Source organism: Protopterus annectens, chromosome 2.part2 (genome assembly GCF_019279795.1).
Source record: "Protopterus annectens isolate FY-2018-M chromosome 2.part2, PAN1.0, whole genome shotgun sequence".
NCBI classification, from domain to species: domain Eukaryota; kingdom Metazoa; phylum Chordata; order Ceratodontiformes; family Protopteridae; genus Protopterus; species Protopterus annectens.
This window is the reverse complement of record NC_056730.1, coordinates 729253745-729259811: the sequence shown is the minus strand read 5'-3', so window position 1 is coordinate 729259811 and position 6067 is coordinate 729253745.

The following is a 6067-nucleotide window of genomic DNA, read 5'->3' as shown; positions in this document are numbered from 1 at the left end:
CATCTCCTCCACTTTAGACAATTATCCTTTGCCCATAAAATTCTTCATCAACCTGTTAAAGTCCTTGCTCTCCAAAATCTTATACAACCACATGTCACTTCTAGAGTCCTCTAGCTCCACTAACAGACAACTCCTGGATACCATAAGAGCTAATAACTCAGCTGGGGAATCACTATTTTCTAATGCCATCCCTAAAATCTGGAATAAACTACCAACCTCCATTACTTCCAGCTCCTCCACAGCACAACTTAAAAAGTTACTTACTACACACTTGGCCAACTCCTGGGTTTGTACCTGTAATACTCCAGGCTAAAACTGAATTCTGTATAGATAGCCAGCCACTGATTACTTACTGCCAACCTACTCTTATCGCCAACCTACTCTTATCCTTGAATCAACTCTGACCAACTCTTATCCTTGATCTACTCTGACCTACTCTTATCCTTGATCTACTCTGACCTACTCTTATTCTTGATCTACTCTGACCTACTCTTATCCTTGAATCTACTTGCATGGTAACTCTCAAAGCATGTTTACTATAATTATCATTTGCTATGATAATGCTTCCACTTGAGGACCTCATATGATAGTGTTGTGTAAATACTATCTGTATGTTAATGTTCATGTTAAGTGCATGTAATTTGTTAAACTTCTATTATGTTTATTCTTATACTATTTTGTAATGGAGCTTTTCTTCCCAGGCCTCTGCTGAAAATGGACCTGTGTCCAGTCGGAATTTCCCAGTAACTAAATGTAAAATAAATAAATAAATAAATAAAAATAAAATAAATTTAGTTACTTTGAGGAGAAGTTTGTGAGTGGAGCGGAGGTTTCGGCTACAGGAGTATGGAATTATTAGGTCTTGTAGAGAAGGGTTTTTCTCAGGATGATATAGAATTTTATGTGACTGGGTAAGTTGATTATATATTAGTAGGTGAGGTAGCTCAAGCCAATTGAGCTGTTTGAAAACTAGCTAGTGGTGTGATCTGTAAGAACCGTCGGTAACGAATTTGGCAGTTTTGTTATAGCAGGCTACTAGTTTGGTTAAGTCAGATTTTCTAAGGTTGGGAAGGATTGGGGAGGTATATAGTAATGTAGGGATGAGATGTGTGTGTGTGTGTGTGTGTGTGTGTGTGTGTGTGTGTGTGTGTGTGTGTGTGCGCGTGTGTGTGTGTGCATGCAATAGTGGGCCTAGCAGTGGTTGTTTAGAACTGTTTGCTTCTATATAGAGTACCTAGTTTTTATGGACTTTCTTTATGGTGACAGAGATATGGATATCAAATTTCATGTTACAGTCAATCACAACCCCAAGAAGCTTTGTGTGGGTAACAGGAGATATGATAGTTTTGTTACTGGATATGGTGTTAAGTGAGAGGTCAGAATTGGTATGTTGTGTAGGTTGGAAGATAAGTTTTGTTTTGTTTGGGTTGAGTATTAGCTGGTGGTCAGTGAGTCAAGATTCGACAGACAGACAGGACGCTTGAGTTTGCTGGTGTAGTTCCTGGAAAGAAGAGGAGGTACAGACTAATGTAGAGTCATCTGCATACTGGATGCCTGAGGAGAGTAGAGTAGAGGTGTAAATGTTATTGGTGAATATAGAAAACAGTAGAGGTCCAAGAATGGAGTCTTGTAGAGCCCCTATTGTTAATGGGAGCAGAGGTGATGGCTCCTGGTTAATGGGAGCAGAGGTGATGGCTCCTGGCACCATTTAATCGCCTGCTGTCTCCCTGTTAGTTAATTATGAAACCATATGATAGTGGATTGGCTAAGATTTAGTTCTGACAGAGCTTTTATAAGCTTGTTATGATTAACATATCAAAAGCCTTGGTAAGGTCTAGGAAGATGGCTGAGACATATTTACCATCATTTCTATGCCCATGTGAGTGAATGACATTAGAGCAGTGGTTTTGCTATCGTAAGGCCTGAATCCATGCTGAGTATTAGTGAGCAGTTTTTGTGTGTTGAGGTATTCCATAACTTGTAGGTGAATACTCCTTTCCAGTATTTTTGAGAGGTGAGACGGTATAGCTATAGGGTAGTAATGTGTTAGTTTTTTGAGTTGCCCACTTTATGGAGGGGAATAATATGGGAGACCTTCTAGAGGTCAGGGACTAGTTCTTCAGAGATAGAGTGGTTGATAAGGATGGTTACTGGATATGCTATTACATCAGTGTCAATTTTTAAAAATTCAGCTTGGAGTTTGTCTGCAGCTAGTATGGTTGGTTTCAGCTTTTTGAGTAATTTTTTAATCAAGTTTACAGAGACAGGTTGTGCGGTGTTTGTGCTTTTCATTGGGGTCAAGGGAGCTTTGAGAATTAGCCAGTGCAAGTATGGATTCAGTAAAGAATTTGTTAAACTGGGTGACAATATTAGTTGAGGTGTCTGTAATAGTAGGGAATGAATGTTAGATTTTCCTGGCTGAAGAACATTATTAATAGCTGTCCAAAACTTTCTAGGATTATGTTGATTTGTCATTTGTATGCTATGATAGTAGTTTATTTTTTGCTTTGTTTCCGAGTTCTAGGTATGTTTGTCTTGAGTTTGTTGTGTTTGCTTTGTGCCAGTTGGACCAAGCTTTATCTCTTGCATGAAGCAGTGATCTGGTTTCTTTGCTCAACCAAGGTGCATAGTTAGACTTACTAATGGTTCTAGGTGGAGCAGGGAGTTTAGTATGTGGAGTTGAAGTACCAAACAGCTTCATTAAGGTTGAGTTGCTTGATGAGATTCCAATTACAGGCTTTTAGTGCTGAGATGAAGTTAGATGGGATGAAATTATTTTTGTTACGTATTTGTTGGAAGTTGGTAGGTTTTCCTAGAGTTGAGTGATGTCTAATTATATAGGTAGGCAAGTGGTCATTCAGGCTGTCAGGTAGGGAACCAAATTGACTTATCTGGGATGGTTTGTTTGACAGTATCCAGTCTAGGATAGACTATCTGTCTGTTGATTTGTGAGTCCTAGTAGGAGATTGTATTAGTTGAGTGAATCTGTGGAGTTTGATATGAGTAGTGGGTATAGTTGTGTTACATGGTGTCCAGTCAATGTTGAAGTCTCCTAGAATATTGATTTCTTGAAGGAATGTCTCTGACGCCCAGTGGAGTAAGTTCTCAAGGGAATATATATTATTACCAGGTGGGAAGTAGCATACAATTATATTGATCTTTTTTTAGCATTAATTTTTAGGTTAGAAAGTAAAATTTCGGTGGTACCAAAGGCTGGAGTTGATATGTCTAATGTTGTGACATTTAGTTGGTCTTTAAATAATATTGCAACACCTCCTCCCTTTTTGTTTATTTGGTCTTTGCGTAGTAAATTATAGCAAGGGACAGTAATTTCATTATTAGTGATGTTATGTTTTTGCCATGTTTCAGTTAGAAGTATTACATCTGTGTGAGTAGACGGAAAGATTAGCATGGAGGTCATGGACTTTGTTTGATATATTTCTGATATTAATGTTTAATATTAGCAGATTAATAGCATTTCTGGAAAGGTAAGGCAGATTGCGGGGTGTATTTGTCTTGAGAAGGTTGATAGAAGGATTAGGAGGGTCAGGGTTTGGGTGTATGTATCCACCGATTAACAGCCTGGATGCAGCGTATATAATTAGTTTTATGGTTTTGGTGAAGTACTTATCATATAGTAAGGATGGTTTATTTGAGAGCTGACATGGTGTGATTTTTAATACAATGTGGTGATAGGTTGCTATGTGAAAGAGAGCTGGGTGTATGCAGTGTTTGAGTGAAGTAGATTTTGTAGTATGTGCAGTAATTGTGATATGGTGAGGAACTGATATTGGCTTAGTATGGTGATATGAGGTAATATGTGTAAGTAAAGTAAGAGTTGAGAGTATGAGAATGTGAGGTAGGGGCATGTTGTAATATTATTATGGATGAGCTCAGTGTATAGTTGGATATTATTTCATAATTTCCTTTTCCTTTGGTGTCAGTAATGACTTTTAGCTTGTATTATATGTTCCATTTCTGTACACTTACATTCCTAAGTTCCTTGCTGACATGTTTTAGTGGGGTCCTGACACAAGGGGAAAGGGAACTTATTTTATGTCTTTTGTTACAGAATTTATTAATATGGGAGTTCCACTAGTCAGATTTATTCCTGAATCTATCATTATATTTGGGGCAAATGGGTACTGGCATTTCTGTGCAGCTGTTTGGGTGTTGGTAAAATTCAGTGGAGAGTACAGCAGCCCTCTCAGTTTGGTCCATTTGCAGGGTATTGTTTGGAATTTTGCATAGGTATTCTACAAGATGAAGTAGATTTGGTAGTGGAGTTGTCCTGCTAAGCATGACAGAGAAGATGACTGACTTAAGGTCAGATTTAACTAAGGATGAGGAGATTTGAGGTGAGTAGGGTACAAGTGGAGGCCAGGTTGATAAATACAAGGCCAATGATATTTGAGCCACTGGTGCTTAGTTCTACAGTTTGCGCCAAAGCATTGGTATTAACTAAGTCTAGGAAATGCTGAGCATATGCATTTTTAGAGGTATAAGAGTCCAAAGTAATTCTTGGGTTACTTGAAGTCCACTAGCAGACAGGTTTGACATTTAACCCCTAAACGGTGTTAAGATAATTTCTATGATCTTTGTGAGATTTATTTATTTATTTTACATTTGTTGACTGGGCTAGTCTAACAGGATACATGTCCATTTTCAGTAGAGGCCCAGGGAGATCAGTTCTGATGAGAACAATAACAAAATCATATATACAAAATTAATGTAAACAAGGTACAATGCAGTTACATTAGTGAGACTAATCAAAGAGGTTAGAAGTTCATAACATGTAGCAAAATATGCAGGTATAAGTAGTATCATTCAAATGCAGTTTTAAAACATAGCATGTAGAAGAGAAGGCAGCTGATTATATACACTTTATTAGTACAAAGTATTTACATTAATAGAATTCAAGAAGCTGTAAGTAATAGTATCTAGAAGTAGAAGGTTAGTTGTTCTTAAGAAAGGGGAGAGATTATTGAGAAGCGGAGCGTAGGCTGAAACTAGTAAGAAGAGCTAGTTGATCAGTCAGGTTCAGTACAGGGGCACAACCAGTGTGTTATGAGGAAAAGTTTCAGTTTGGTTTTGAAATGTGATAAAGAGGGAAGTGAGGAAAGGTCACTGGGGAGAAGGTTCCAGGATTTTCCAACAGTATTAGAGAAGAGAGAGTCTCCAGCCCTGTTGTTTGATTTGTAAATATTGACAAGAAGTTTATGGGATGAACGTAAGGTCTTCAGATTGTTGTAGGGGTGATGAGGGTAGATAGAATAGGGGTATTTGTTGGATGGTGAAGGGTTTTATGGACCCTTGGTGGAATTTAAGCTGATTTTGTGATTCCAGCCATCCTAGCTGTTTTAGATTGTAACAGTGGTGGGTTCTAAATGGGTTGCCTGTAGCAATCTGGCTATGTTATTGTAGGAGGTTTCCATTTTATTAAGGTTGTTTTTGGATAGATTATAGGTGAGGCATAGAGGAGAGTTAAGATTAGGTGGGTATGAGCAATAGTTATTCTACCTGCAGGAGAGAGGAAGTGTTTGATCCTGTAGAGAGAGCATAGTTTTCTATTAACAGTTTTTATAGTATTGTTGATATGGGTGTTGAAGTTAAGGTTGTTATCTATGGTGATAACTAGTAGTTTGGTAGTTGGATCTGGGGATATGAGAGTACCATTATTGGATGTGACTGTGAAATCTATAGTGGGTGACTTGTGAGTAGGGGTAAAAAGGAGGAGCTTAGTTTTTTGGGGGTTCAGAAGGAGACAACATTGTGTAAACCATAGTTCAACTGTCCAAAAAAGTCTGCTGAGGGATTGCTCCAGTATCTCAGTTTAACATGAAAAAAATACACAAGGTTACTTCAAGCAGTACTGACTTTATTGCCACACTAGCGCTTTCACACAATGCTTCTTCAGGTGTAAATACAATGCAATCACTCAAACTAATCTAAAAAATGTTACTTTGTTGTTTTTTAATAAGCACCAGAAGGATGGCCAGTGGAATGGATGAAATAGAATTAGAATATACACCTACGGTAGTCTCAGAGAACGTTCCAACAGCTGGTA